The sequence below is a fragment of the Pteropus alecto genome, unplaced genomic scaffold, assembly GCF_000325575.1.
Source record: "Pteropus alecto unplaced genomic scaffold, ASM32557v1 scaffold16, whole genome shotgun sequence".
Taxonomy (NCBI): domain Eukaryota; kingdom Metazoa; phylum Chordata; class Mammalia; order Chiroptera; family Pteropodidae; genus Pteropus; species Pteropus alecto.
The window spans coordinates 1,587,321-1,603,477 of record NW_006438867.1 but is presented as its reverse complement, the minus strand read 5'-3'; the positions used below and the strand labels follow the sequence as shown (position 1 = coordinate 1,603,477).

The 16,157-nt window shown below is 35.9% G+C and overlaps 1 pseudogene; it reads right to left on the bottom strand.

The window, feature by feature from the left end:
- Window positions 1-1,580: 1,580 nt before the first annotated feature.
- On the bottom strand, window positions 1,581-1,699 carry LOC112482906 (annotated as a pseudogene).
- Between the last annotated feature and the right edge of the window lie 14,458 nt (window positions 1,700-16,157).

The window sequence follows — 16,157 nt, the reverse complement described above, 5'->3', positions numbered from 1 at the left end:
GCTTATGCTGGATCTGGAAGCAAATGGGAAAGACAACATTGCAAGCCAAGGTTCAGTTGCCCCCGGTACAGAGCCTGGTGCAGTTTAGCAAAAGGACCAGTGTACCTCAAGGCTGAGGTTGCCTGCCAGCTGGAGGAGTCTCTGGGTGGTATGCGAGCTGGGTAATTCGAGGACCCAGGGAATTACTGAGGTTAGTGAGCAGATTTCCCCCTGTTAATGCAGTGTCAGTTTTTGTGCTAGTACTGATTCTGTGGCTTCCTGTAAGCCTCATAACAAAGCCAGTTGCTGCCCACCTAGGACCCTTAAACATCTAAGATCTGTTCAATAAATACCGTTGCTCAGGTCAGGGTTTGTGGTTAGCCGTAGGAAATTTCTTCTGGATGCACGGGCCATGTGTGAGCCTCACAAGCTGAGTGCTATCGTTTGCTGTCGAATTCTTGGCCTAGGGAAAGCACAGAGTGGGGCTGACTGCCTGGGAATGAGCTTGCCTTGGGTAATTTTCGGGTTAGGTGGGGCGCAGTCTCAGGGAGACACGGGGTTGAACAAACAGTTATTGTCAGGCCAATACAGCATCAGATTTGCTGCCAGTGCTGAGAACTTGGGCTCCCACAAAAATCACAGATCACAGTAAAGCCAGCTGTTGTCTGCATCAGGCCCATAGACCCCTGTGATTTGCCCAAGATATACTGCAGCTCATGCTGGCACCAGTGGCCCACCACCAAATGTCTCTCTCAAAATGTGCAGGCCACATGAGATGAAGGCCATTGCCTATGACGAATATGCAGTCCCAGTAAGATGCAGAGCTGGGGCAGCTGCTGGGCAATGGGCTACCTTGAGCAATTTGTGGGTTGTAGGTGAGACATGGGGTGGGGTGGACTAATCTCACTGGGCCAATACACCTTTAGAATTGGCCGTGTGAGAAGAGGGTTCAACACAGGCAAGATGGCGCCCATCTGCAGGCTGCCCCAGAGAGGGGCCTGATGAAGGAATAATGGTAGCTGTCTCTCCAGTATTCACTGTGGCGCCAGACAGCTCAGTCTTTTCCTGCATGTCTCTTGCATCTCTCAAGCTGCCGACCTTCCACCGGTGAGCGAGTAAGTCTGTGCACAGGCCCTTTAGGGGGATGTATGGGTTTTCAGGTTCTTCTGTCTCACCCAGATGGCCAGAATCTCCATTGGTTGTTATAGTCTGATTTTGTGGGAACTCCTCTCCTGAGACTGGAACTCTGGGCTAGGGAGCTGCTGTGTGGGGCTAGGACCCCTTTCCCTTCAGGGAGAACTCTGCAGCCGCATTCTCCCTCCCGGTGCTCAACTGACACATGGGTGTAGGACTAGCTTGCTTTGTGTCTCCTCCCCTCCTACTAATCTCGATGAAGCTTTTTCTTTATATCCTCAGATGCATGTGTTATGATCAGTTAGACTTCAGGTGTTTCTCTGTGTTGATTTTTTAATAATTTGGTTATAATTTTAATTTATTATTTTATTTTTATTTTATTTTTTTTTAGGCAAAGCAACCCTTGGTTGACCGCATAGGTTGCAAGGACCTTGTCAGCTTACGATCCCTTATTTTTTTATATTTTACGCCTACAGCACTTGGTCTTCCTAGATAGTCTCCCATCCAAGTACTAACCAGGCCCGACCCTGCTTAGCTTCCGAGAACAGACAGGATCAGGCTTGTTCAGGGTAGCATGGATGTAGGCAATTTGGTTATAATTTTAATGTGGTCCTGGTAGGAGGCTAGCCCCACTTGTACCCAGCCCACCATCTTGGCCCTCTCCCCATTATTATTATTTTTTCTGTTTCATATTTCTAACATCTTCCCTTGTTTTTGAGGGTATTTATTTTGCTTATTGAAAATTATTTTGATTCTTGACTTATCATATGTGTTACCTCTGAGATCTATTTCATTTTCTTTAAAAAAAAAACTTTCTGTCTCGTATATTTTCTTATTTATTTAAAAAATGCTGCCTTGGCTGTAATATGTACCTGACAGAATAAGTGAAAGCCAAGGCCTGAACTCGTTCTCTTTTGATGGGAAAGGGGGACAGAGACAATCTAATATTACTATCTGAGCTCCCTTACTCTATTTGTCTCCTGCACTGTTTGCAGGATGCTTCTTCCCCACTCATTCTTCTATTTTCAATTACAGCGATTACTGGCCTCTCTCAACTTCTTTATTTACCCTACCTCTATCTGGTAAACTTCTGAATACTAAATTACCATATATAACCCAATGACCCTTTCTCCTCTTGAGAAGGAGATTCCAAATGCAAGAAATTTGTTGATAAAAAAAAAAGCCTTTGGAAGGAAGAGAGACAGAGGGATAGGAGACCTAGCAAACCATTATTTTCTGACATCTGTGCAGAAGAGAGGGAAGGACAGAAGGTTGGAAGAAGATTTTAAACTGCATGAAGTTTTATAATGTTTTGGCCAGGCAAAAGGGGAGTCCTTGAGTCAAAGTCAGAGGAGTCCCTCACCTCCCAGAAACATATCTTCCTAGTTTCCTTGCCATGCACAGTTATTGGCTGGGAGTATCCTGGGAGAAAAATAGGAACTGAGAAACTAAAAAGTACATGAAGACTAAGAAAGGAGATATTTTCAAGAACTTATCAAACATATCAACACAAATACTACAATGTGTGTTTGTGAGAAAATGTATATTAAACATAAACACAAAATGTACAATTAACTATAAATCTGATTATTCAGGGACCAAGAAAAATATATCATAACATTTTGTTTTCAAATTAAATAAAAATTTCTAAAATAGTAAGAATATGTCAGGCACTTAGTTCTAATTAAAACACTTGTTTAGTACATACTAAATATAAGGCATTGCTATGAAAGATAAATAATTTATTATAAATACACAGTATTTTATAATTTATATAGCAGAATTCCTGCCTTCTAGAAGTCAGTCTTATCAGAGATTAGAAACACAATTGGCCTCAGGAATATGTTTGTTAATCACATGACATATGAATTTATCCTGATGTTAAAATTATGTTATTAATTAATTTTTTAAAACTATTACTATTATTTGTTTACTGTTCCCTTTTTTTTAATTCATGGTACTAGCAGAATAAAAGTAGCTATTTGCAATGAGCATTTAAATTCTACATGAAATTTTTTTCAATGTTTTACTGAGCAGCTATTACTCAGTTATGACTTTGAAGTCAGTCTTTACACACACACACACACACACACACACATGCACGCACACACGCACACTCACACGCAACTTGAGGTGAGGATTGAAGGGTTTGAAAGCTTCGTCTGGTTTTATCATTTTTTTCACTACAAGCAAGATTTCACTTAAAATAACAATACATTAAATTTGTCATATTTTAGAACATGAATTATCTTTTTTATGCTGCCCAATCATAACCCAGTGCAAATGTGATAGAGCATGATAATTTCTTCTTAAAGTTTTCCAGTCTGTATTCCATTTCAAAGAGTTTTATATTCTGTTCTATTGTTATATTCCTTATAAAGAAAGAACCAATATAACACTGGCCTTACTCTTTCCTACATGTTAGGGTTCATAGATAACATGATATACAGAATAGAAAAAAAATATCAATTTTCAAATCTTTTAACCAAGGCCTCATACAATCTGACCCGTTTTATTCCCCCAGAACTTGCAAATCAGGGCAAAAATTTGGAAAAGAACAAGAAGAGAGTTTGTGCTTGGAGAAAGCTACATGTAGAGCATGATATGACTAAAGGAAAAATTTAATACACAGATATTAGGAAAGAAACCTAGCAAATGAGATCCTACAAATGGACTGTGAGGCACTGTCCTAGATAGATTAAGTCACTTTAGGACTCTATAGAGATAGCATAGTTCAAATACTGAGCATAGAAAACACATGGAAAGAAACACCAATGTTGGTGGTGGCAAAACATTTGTAGAAAAAATGAAAATTTGTGAATATGATGGCTTAGGTCCAGATAAAGCTAGTCGCCATAGGATAAGAACAGATACAATGATATAAGGTTGAGAAAGCACAAGATAAAATATCTACCAAATTACTTACTAAATAGCACAGTTTTCTGGAGCTGCAGATGGTACTTGTCAGATCATACTCCCCTAAAACATATTCTCTACTAAGCATCATCTTGGTGTTGGTCATTTACTTACTTTTCAAGATTTGCATTAGTGCCTTTTTCTTATGATATTTTATTTCATTCATACAGTTTGCTTCTCAAGAAATATGAGAAAAAAATTGTAAAGCATGATCTAAATGTAATGGAAACTACTGGATGCCATGCAGTCTTTCTCCATGATGTTGCTTCAAAGCGCATGTACGCCGTCACGCGCACACACACACGCACGCGCGCACACACACGCACACACACTAGTAAAAGTGTTGAGATTTGAGTTGGTATTTTGAAAAACTTAACAAAATTGACAAATTCTTAGCTAGACTAAAAAAACCAGAAGATTCAAATAACAAAAATCAGAAATGAGAGGAGACATTACAACTGATGTCACAGAAATGAAAACCATAATGAGACTACTATAAATGATTATGCACTAACAAGTTGGATAACCTAGAGGAAATGCATAAATTCCTAGAAACATACAAACTATTAAAACTAAATTATGAAGAAAAAAAATCTGTACAGACTTAATAGTAATAAAAGATTAAATTGGTAATCAAGAACCTCCTAGAATTGCAAGCAAGATGTCGGAATAGGTAAATGCTATGCTCACCTCCTCCCACGACAGCATCAAAATTACAACTAAATTATAAAATAATCAACCAAGAGAACTATCTGAAGTCTAGCTTCACAGAAGTCCTAAAACTACAGATATAAAGAAAAGGCAACTTTGAGACTAGTAGGAAGGGCATAAACAGGCTGGCCACAACCCCACGTATGGTGGTTGAGAATCAGAAGGGTTATCTCAGCTGCAGAGCTACCCACTGAGAAATGAGAGGTCCTAGCCCCATACCAGTCTCCTTAGTCTGGAAATCCAGTGTTAAACAGATAGACCCACAACGTCTTGTTGTCAAAATCAGTGGAGATTCAGGTCACCTGGTAAGGCAGAAGGCTGCTAGAAAACCAGGAATCATCTAAAAGGAAACTTGCACAGACTCTCTCACTTGCAGGCACTCACCCTGGGCTCCAGCAGAGGGGCAGTGGTTTGGGGGCACCAGAGATATACATAGAGAAACTAAATTCTGTGGCTTTAGGGCAAGAGCTGGAGGGACAGTTGCCATTGTCCCTGTGTGGAGCCCTCGTTCCACACAGCTGTGAGGCAGGCAATATTTTTCCTGTGTTGAGCCTTCCCCCAACGTGGCCAAATATGTATCTACATTGGTCTAGTGAACACCACTCTCCCCACCCTGAGAACTCCCTGAGACACCATCCCATCCAAAGTGCACACGTCCAGAGGCCCTTTTAGTGACAAGTGGCTGGACATGGCCTGCACTGCAATCTTTCTTAAAAACTCTCAAAGGTATTCAGGACCCAAGCAGTAGGAGGCTGACCTTCATGTGCCCTGGGCATTTTGCTGAGTGGCCTGAGGCTCAGTACCGGCACTAAATCTGAGTCTGCATTAACCAGGTGAACAACCCTCACTCTAACTTGGTGCCTTGCTGAGACCTTGCTTCGGCCAATTCAAGTACTACTTGAGGCTCTTTCAACAGCTGAACTTTATGGGCAGGCAGCAGGCCATGGTAGACCTCAGGGCTGGCTCTGTGTCTTCTGCTAAGGAGCCCCAGAACCAGTATAGGTGGCAGTTGGCCTCAATTTGTAGCAAAGCCACTCCCACACAGCTCTAGGACCAGCACAAGCAGCTCCCAACTGCAGACCACTTTGTAGCTACTGCCAGATAGCCCCAGGCTGGTCACAGACAGTGGCTGTAGTTGGCCTGCATGGGAGCCCTTTCCCAAAGGCCCCAGAACTGACACTCCAAGTAGACTACTTCAGACCATAACAGAGCGCCACCCAGTTAATGGTCTTAGAGGGCATCAAAGCATGCTGAGGCAAATCCCACTACATGGGGTTAGACTCTGCACAGCAATTCACACAATGCGGTCATGGCCAATTCTCATAGCCAGTGAGCCTGAGGGTTAATCGCATCCACTGATGTGCCAAAGCAATCAATGCTCAATTGAAACAGGAGGGCACACACAACCCACAAAAGAGATACGCCTGGAGCAATCAGTTAAGATGATCAAGGAGACTGTGCCACTGGGTCCCAGGTGGCCTACTACACAAGACCACCCTCTCAAGACTGAGAGACTAGAAAATCTACCTAATATATAGAAATAAACACGGAGAAGTAGCCAAAGTGAGGAGATAAAGTAATATGGCTTGAATGAAAAAATAAGAGAAAACTCCAAAAAAAGAACTAAACAAAATAGAAGCAAGCAATCTACCAGATACAAAATTGAATACACTGATTATAAGGATGCTAAAGTAACTTAGTGAGAACATCAACAAAAAGATAGTAAGCATAAAAAAGGACATAGAAACCATAAAATAGAACCAGTAAGAAATTAAGAATATAATAACTGATATAAAAAATACCCTAAGAAAATAAACAATAGCAGATTAAAGAAAAAGATTGAATCGGCAAATTGGGAGACAGGGTAGCAGAAAATACCCAGTTAGAATAGAGACAAGAAATAAAGAATCCAAAAGAAAAAGAAGATTTAAGGAAGGAGTCCCTAACCCCCAGGGTGTGGACTGGTACCAGTTCATGGCCTGTTATGAACAGGGCCACATCGCAAGAGGTGAGTGGCAAGCAAGTGAATGAAGCTTCATCTGTATTTGCAGCCATTCCTCAGCACTAACATCACTGCCTTAGCTCCACCTCAGATCATCAGGCATTAGATTCTCATAGGAGCACTGGTTTCTGGTGCCAAAAAAGGTTGGGAATCACTGATTTAAGGGATCTCTGGAATAACATCAAGCATAACAACATTCACCTGAGAGAAGTACCAGAAGGAGAAGAGAGAGAGCAAGGTATTGAGGAGAAATGATTCCTTTGAATATATTTGAAGAAATAATGATGGAAAACTTCTGTAACCTGGCAAAGGAAATAGACATCACATCCAGGAAGTGCCAAGAGTCCCGATAAAGATGAACTCAAAGAGGCCCATACCAAGACACATTATAATTAAATTACATGGTAAAAGGTTAAAAACAAAAAAGAGAATCTTAAAAACAGCAACAGAAAGTCAATTACCCAGAAGGGAGCTCCCATAAGACTGTCAACTGATTTCTCGACAGAAACTTTGCAGGCCAGAAGGAATTGGCATGAAATAGTCAATGTATGAAAAACAAGGACCTACAATCAAGATTATTCTAGCCTATAGTAATTAGTCTATAGTAATTAAAACAACATGGTACTGGCATAAAAGCAGACACATGAATGGAACAGAATAGAGAACCCAGAAATAAACTCATGCCTATACAGAAAGTTAATCTATGACAAAAGAGTCAAGAATATACAATGAGGCAAAGATGGTCTACTCAATAAATGGTGTTGGGAAAACTAGACAGATACATGCAAAAAATGAAACTGGACCACCTTCTTACATTAAATACAAGAATAAACTCAAAATATATTAAGGACTTAAATGTAAGACTACAAACCATAAAACTTCTAGAAAAAAACATAATAAAACTTCTAGAAGAAAACACTCTTTTATAGTGTTCTTAGTAATATTTTTTTTTCTGTTATATCCCTTTGGCCAAGAGAAACAGAAAAAATACTCAAATGGGACTATATCAAACTAAAATTTTTGTACAGCAGAGGAAACCATCAACAAAACGAAAAGACAAGCTACTGAATAGGAGAAGATATTTGCCAATGATACATTTGATATGGGGTTTATATCCAAAATTTATATAGAACTCATACAACTCAACACCAAAAAAAACCAACAATCTAATTTTAAAAAATGGAGAGAGGACAGAACAGGCATTTCTTCAAAGAGGACATACAGATGGCCCATAGACATATGAAAAATGTTTGAGGTTACTAATCATCAGAGAAAGCAAATTAAAAGCACAATGAGATATCACTTCACACCTGTCAGAATGGCTATCATTCATATATCAAAAAAATAAGTGTTAGCAAGAATGTGGAGAAAAGAGAAGCCTTATACACTGTTGGTGGGACTGCCAATTGGTACAGCCACTATGGAAACAGTTTGGAGGTTTCTCAAAACATTCAAAATAGAATTACCTCATGACTCAGCAATTCTACTTCTGGGGATTTATCCAAAGGAAACCAAGACACTAATTTGAAAAGCTATGTGCACCCTTATGTTCATTGAAACACTATTTACAATTAGCCAAAATGTGGAAGCAATCTAAGTTCCCATCAATAGACAATTGGATAACGAAGATGTAGTACATGTATACAATGGTTACTTGGTTACAAAAAATGAAATCTTACCATTTGCAACAACAAGATGGATCTTGGGGGTATTTTGATAAGTGAAATGTCAGACACAAAATAGAAATATGATTTTACTTATTTGTAGAATCTAAGAAACAAAATAAATGAATAAACAAAACAGAAACAGACTCATAGAACAGAGAACAAACTGATGACTGTCAAATGGGAGGAGGACTGAAGGGCTGGGTTAAAAAGATGAAGGGATTAAGAAGTACGAATTGGTGGTTACAACATAGTCACAAGGATGTGGAATACAAAATAGAGAATATTATCAAGAATAATAATATCATCAACCTGTTTAGTACCAGGTTAGTGCTAGCCTAATCAAGGGTATCACTTTGTAAGGTATATGTCTAATATACCTTACTCATGAAACCAGTATAAAATACTGAATGTCAAATCCAAATGAAAAATAAAAATTAAAAATTATTGTGAGGTTAATTGAAAAATAAAAATTAAAAAATTTGTGAGGTCAAAGTAAGCCTAGTGCTGCTGTGTTATTGAATCAGGACTTCTTAACTTCCCTCTACATATTTAAGAATGGATTGATGTCAGATTCTGGACAAGTACTGAGTCCACAGGCATGTTTGCCCTTAATCATAGAGGGAGCATTCCGTGAGAGTTGTCAATGTACAATCGTACTGAACAAGTTAAACAGGCAAAGACATTGTTCAAGACCATTGCAAAAGGAGATAAGGATTGAATTTAATTCCATTAAGATAAAAGGCAGGAGAGTTTTAAAGCACTCAGGTGACCTACTGAAAATTTCTGGAGGATGTTAGGGGTGAAGTTGGTCTATGTGATTAGACCATCTATGTTTAGTTAGACCACTACTGTCTCACATAGACTAGGAGACAGCGTTTCTAAGTTACTTCTCATTTTTCCATAAACTTTTCACTTTTTAGAGCACTTTTAGTTTTGCAGCAAAATTGAAAGGAAGTTACAAGATTTCCTAAATAACTTTTAGCCCCACATGCATAGCCTCTCTCACTATCAACATCCCCCACTAGAGTGGTACATTTATTACAACTGATGAAATTACATTGCCAAACATAATTACAAAGTTCATAGTTTATATTATAGGTCAGTCTTGGTGTTGTACATTCTATGGGTTAGGGCAAATGTGAAATGATGTGATTCCACCATTATATTATCATATACACTACTTTCAAATGTCCAAAATATCCTCTGTGCTCCACCTATTCATATCTCTCCCATACCCAAATCTTGGAAACCATTGATCTATTTTACTGCCTCCATAGGTTGCCTTTTCTAGAATGTCATACAGTTGGAATCATGTGTAGCTTTTTTAAGACTGGAATGTTTTTCCATGTCTTTTCATGGCTCAATAACACATTTTTTTTTTTGTAGTGCTGAATAACATCTCATTGTATGACTATATCATGGTTTATTTATCTATTCACCTATTGAAGGACATCTTGGTTGCTTCCAAGTTTTGCCAATTATGAATAAAGCTGCAATAAACATCCTTGTAGATGTTTTTGTGTGGACATAGTTTTCATTTTCTTTGAATAAATACTAAACGGTGTGACTGATAGACTTTATGGAAAGAATGTGTTTAGTTCTATAAGAAACTGCCAAACTGTCTTCCAAACTGGCTGTACTATTTTGTATTCCTGCCAGCAATGTATGTAAGAATTCTTTTCCCACATTCTGTCAGCATTTGGTGGTGTTAAAGTCCTGAGTTTTATCCTTTCTAATAGGTGTGTAGTGGTATCTCATTGCTGTTTTGATATGCATTTCCTTGATGCTATATGATATAGAGCATCTTTTCATATGCTTGTTTACCATCTCTATATCTTCTTTGGTGAGATGTTTGTTAAGGTCTTTGGCACATTTTTAAATCAGATTGCTTTTTTTTCTTATTGTTGAGTTTTGAGAGTTCTTTATATATTTTGGATAACAGTCCTTTATCAGATGTATGCTTTGCAAATATTTTCTTACAGTCTGTGGCTTGTTTAGTTTTCTGATGACTAGTGATGTTGATAACCTTTCCATGTACCTGTTGGCATTTCTTTGTATGTCTTCTTTAGAAAAATGTTTATTCTGATCCTTTGCCCCTTTTTAACTGGATTATTTGTTTTTTTTTTGTTTTTGTTTTTGTTTTTTTGCTATTGATATCTTAAAATTTTTGAACTTCAGAAACCATCAGCTTTGTTTTTCTTTTCTAATTGTAGTGAAAATTTCTGGATATATCCTAGAAAAAATATTCACCTTTGATTAGTTTTTTAAAAAAATCCTAGGCAGTATTCCATTCACATTTATCCATGGTATACACTGATTGTTTATGAACACTTTCAAAATCTACTTTCATCAATAATGTGTCATAGGATCATTCAGGATGGTTTGAGAAAGTTTAAATTTTTTCAAGCTATAAGTCTGAAAAAAGGAGACTGTGACTTCAATTGGAAAAAGTGTGCTACTATAAATATGTGTCTCATTAAAAGCCTATTGTAAAAATTCAATGGTAATTGCTCACAGCAGTGCCATGCTATAAACTTGTCTAATACCATAGTTTTCAAGCAAGGAAGTCTAATTACACCTATAGACATAATGGCTAAAATAGTACTGATATATGTCATTTTTTATCTTATATCACTATTGCATTTCATGGGGCAAATACAAAATTACAACCAACATTAAGAAAAATTTGCTACAAGTGTTCTAGAATAAACTGTTTTCACATTTTCATTTTACTCTTCCATAGTTGTTCAAATAGAAATGAAGAGGGGAATCAGAAAAAAAATCTTTACAATAATCACATGTCAAGTCTAATTTATATTATGGTGTCAGTTTGGCAAAAATATAACCAGCCAGAGTTGTCATTGTCCAAATATGCTATTCTTAGTGATATCCTCAACTGTAAATAATACAAAAGCATGAAATTTCTAAAAATATTTTGTCACATTTCAGTAATTAAGGACACAGATATTTTATATTTTAATTACTGATAAGTAACCAAAGTCATTTTCACCTAATTTTAGATAAAGGCATCTAGAAACACACCATCTTTCTTTAAAAGCAACTTTCCTAGTTCCATATTAATATTTGTTTATTTCTATCTTAGGTGCTTATAGTCACATGGATCCTTTTCATCCTTGAAAATAAATTCTTCACTTAATCTGTTTTATTTGTTCATAATGTTTAAATAAAGCTAATGCAGTTTTTGAAGTTTTTAAGTCATTCTACTCCGTTTGTATGTACTTGCTCTTCATGAGGATTTGATTAGAGGTATAGCTTGTAACTTTTTCCATTCTTTGATCTAGTAAATTAACAGTTTACATACGCATAAGCTGTGGCAAAACTCTTGCTGAAGACCTGCCAGATATCCAGATGCTATGTGAGCAACACACAGCGGGAGGGAGGATAGCAGAAAGACACAGAGCCCTAAAAATGCACAGAAGCCAATAGAAGATGCTAATGTTGAGTTGTTAGGGACACTCATCATGATTATAATAATTAAATGGGATTGATTTAAAATCTCAGGGGATTAGTTCACATTCAAATATTGTTTGCTCTTTCTACTAAAATACAGACTATTGCATTTTAGACATAAAGTTGGTTTTAATGATGCTGATATTATTAACAAGAAAACCAGGGAGAGAGTAGGTAGAAATTGAAGAAGTTTTAACATTTCTTAGCACCTTCTTTCTTGTTCATAAAATAAAGAGTTAGGAGAAAGTAAATATAAGGTCACTTCTGGGTTTGCATTTTTCTAATTCCGTAAGTATGGAACCACAGTAATTTATATATGTACATATATTTTGTAGATGATTAATTAAATCTTAATTCATTTCACTTTTGATGTTTCTTTTTAGAACTTTGTATCCAAATCTGCATAATGACCTAAACTTTTTTCTTGTCCCATTCTACTTCCTTCATCTTTTATATCTCATAGGTCTTTTTTTTAAACTTAATTTATTGGAGTGACATTGGTTAATAATGTCATTTGTAACAACATGGATGGATCTTGAGATTATCATGCTAAGTGAAATAAGTCAGACAGGAAAGGTTGAGAACCATCTGATTTCACTCTGTGATATATAAAACTAAAAGCAACAAATGAAAAAGAAAAACAAACATAGACACAACAGTTTAGTGGGGGGAAGGTGACGGTAGATAAGGGTGAAAGGGTTCAAATATAGGGCAACAGAAGGAAATTTAACTTTGGGTAATGAACACACAATGCAATACACATATAATGTATCATAGTAATTTATATTTACATATAAATGTGCATTTTATAGAACTTTTGTATGCTCATTTTATAAGGAGGGATATTAATTCAGAATCTGAGCCCCAAGTTTTAGCATATTATTTTTTCTCTATTTCTGTTTTATTTCCAATTTCCACTCTCTGAAGTTTCACACAGAACAAGCCTTCCATTTGCTTGTCAGTTTTGACATTAAAGATCATTGTACTCAGGAAATTTTACCTTACTGCCCTCCTTCTGAAAAAATTCTCCAATGAAGTTTATTTTGTCAAGGCTTCAATAAATATCCGGGGAGTCGCTGTTCTTTAAAATATTGCTTGAAGTATGATTGAAGAATAATTTATTTATGAATATTATACACATAAATGAGGCTGAACGTGGACTTTTCATTTTTCACAGTTAAATGTATGCAATTTCTTCATTATTTTTATGATGAAAATAAAAGAAAACAAAGAGAAAAGAAATCATAGAAGCATAGTGTATATAAAGAATAGTATGCTTAAATTTTAAATAAGTATTTGGTATTTTTATTTTTACTATGTTTTATTCGATTTCTATCTAAGTTTTACTTATGTTAGTATTTGGTATCTGAGTACAATACTAAGCCTCAAATTAAGCCTGAAATCAATTCTGCATCATTGATTTGGCTGAAAGTCATATACAGTTAGAATTTTTATTTGAGATTAGTTGTCTCATAAAATATATAAATTTATTTTTTCATTATTTTTCATACTACAACTTTTTTGCAGAGAAGAAGTCTTATTCTATCCTAAATTAGAAAATAATCTGCATTATATTTTTATCATGACTGTCATATTGGCTTGGCTTAATTAATTTCTGTATTTTTTATTCTTTGTAACATTTTATTTTATTATCATTTTTATATTGATGTATAATTGACATACAATATCCTATTAGTTTCAGGTATACTTCATAGTGACTTGATATTTATATGCACTATGAAATAATTCTTATAAGTTTAGTTACCATCTGTCATCATACAAAGTTATTATAATTTTATTGACTATATTTCATGTGCTGTACATTACATTCCCATGACCTTCTTATTTTATAACTGTAAGTTTTTAGTTCTTAATTCCCTTAACCTATTTCATTGGGCCTTTACCACCCCACCTCTCACTCTTCTGGTAATGACCAGTTTGTTTCCTGTATCTATGAGTCTGTTTCCATTTTGTTTGTTCGTTTTATTTTTTAGATTCCACATATGGTATTTGTCTTTTTCTGTCTTATTTCCCTTAGCATAATACCTTCTAGGCCCATCTATGTTGTCAGAAATAGCAAGATTTCATTTTTTTTTTAGCAGAGTAATATTTTGTGTGTGTGTGTGTGTGTGTATGTGTGTGTGTGTGTGTGTATCACATCTTCTTTATCCATTTATCTTTCTCAGCTATTATAAATAATGCTGCAGTGGATAAAGAGTACATACATCTCTTTAAATTAGTGTTTTCATTTTCACTAGGTAAATATCCAGAAGTGGAATAGATGGTATGGTAGTTCTAGTTTTAAATTTTTGAGGAACCTCCAGACTGTTTTTCATAGTGGCCTGCATCATTTTACATTTCCACTAATAGTGTACAACAGTTCCTTTTTCTCCACATCCTTGCCAGCACTTGCTGTTTTTTGTCTTTTTGATAAAAGCCATTCTGACAGGTGTGAGATGATATTTAATTATAGTTTTGACTTGCATCCTCCTAATTATTAGTGATATTGAGCATCTTTTTATGTACCTGTTGACCATCTGTGTGTCTTCTTTGGAAAAATGTCTATTCAAATCCTCTGCCCAATTTTTAATGAAATTTTTTGATATTAAGTTGTGTAAGATTTTTGGATATTTTTGGATGTTAACACCTTATTAGATATATCATTTTCAAATATCTTCTCTTATTAAAGAGGTTGCTTTTTCATGTAGTTGATGGTTTCCTTAGCTGTATAAAAGCTTTTTAGTTTGATGTAGTCCCATTTGTTTACTTCTTGCTTATGTTGTCCTTGCCTGAGAAGAGTGGTCCAAATTTTTTTTTTGCTAAGATTCCTAGAAGAAGATATAAGCAGTAAATTCTTTGGCATTTGTCTTAGTAATTTCTGTATTATTTTTGTATCACTATTTTACTTTTCCAGAATCTCAACAAATTCTCTTTCCATTTCTGAATTAGAATAAAGTGTAAATAACTATCGATTTTATCCATGAAGTAAATTTAAAAGAATAACTCGTTAAGAATGAGAGCACCCTCTATCTCACTCTCTTTTCCTTCATATCTTGTTAGTTGCAAGTTCTGTATCTTCTACATATAATTAATCTCTTGTATACATACAACTCCCCTACTCTTTGCATATTCCTTCTTTAATCTCCTTTTGCTTATTGGTTAAGTCAGTACGGTGAATATCCAAGGTATCTCCCACTTCAATTTTTCCCTTTCAGTTAATTCTAGGTATAGCTGTCAGATTAATATTTTTGGGTACCTCTGACCTACTAGAAAACCATCAGTGGTTCACTATTTCCAAATAAATAAAATGTATACAACCTAAACTGACAGAGACTCAGATCTATTTTAATATTTTTTTCTCTCTCTCTTCTTTCAGAGTCCCTCTGAATTAGTAAAGTCAGGTTAATTATAGTAATTTAGTATCACTGCACATTTTGTGTAATTTTATACTTTCATTTCTTTGTTCAAGTTCTTCCCTTCCCCTGGACAATCTCTCTCTCTTCCTATATCTATTTGACCAAATCATAACTACATTTGGGGACCAGATCACATAAGGTCTCCAAGGCTGGCTATGATCTTTCAATTTCTACACTTCCATGTTAGCTTTAATTATATTTCTCTTAATGACACTCAGTACTTTTTATATTGTATATTAATTACTTGTGTACATGAGGATCTTCTAGGGGAAATTAGCTCCTTGAAAATAGATTCCTGATTCCTATATTTTATATTTGGGGTTGAGAAATACTTGTTTTGTTATCTCCTAAAGTGTCCAGATACTCAATAAATAGCTGACAAATGACTGATGTACACTGCGAGTGGATGAATAAAAAAACATTAGGAAGAACATTTTGAAATGGGCATTTGAAAATGTTTTGACCCTGATGATCTTGCTTTCCTCTGAAGCAGTTATTATATGAGATTGTTATTATATGAAGAAAAGAAGGGGAATGAAGAATGAAGTTTTAGGTGACACTTGAAGATTCTCAAGAACAGATGTAGCTTGTGGTCAGTCATATTATATTTAATAATAGTAATAAAGCTCGGTGGGAAAATATGGTGTAGAGGCTTTGTTCATCTTATTGTAACCAAATCAAAGTTGTGACAGAAACATGGAGCAAACAGCAAAGAAAGTTGCATGAGATCTAGATCAATAGAAGCACTACTACTAGGGAGAGAAATAATTAATCAATCTGAAACAGTAGAAGACAGGAGGGAGTGAACATGAGGCTGCCTGGTCCCAAGTGGCTGAGTGGGACAGAGACTGTGACAGCAGC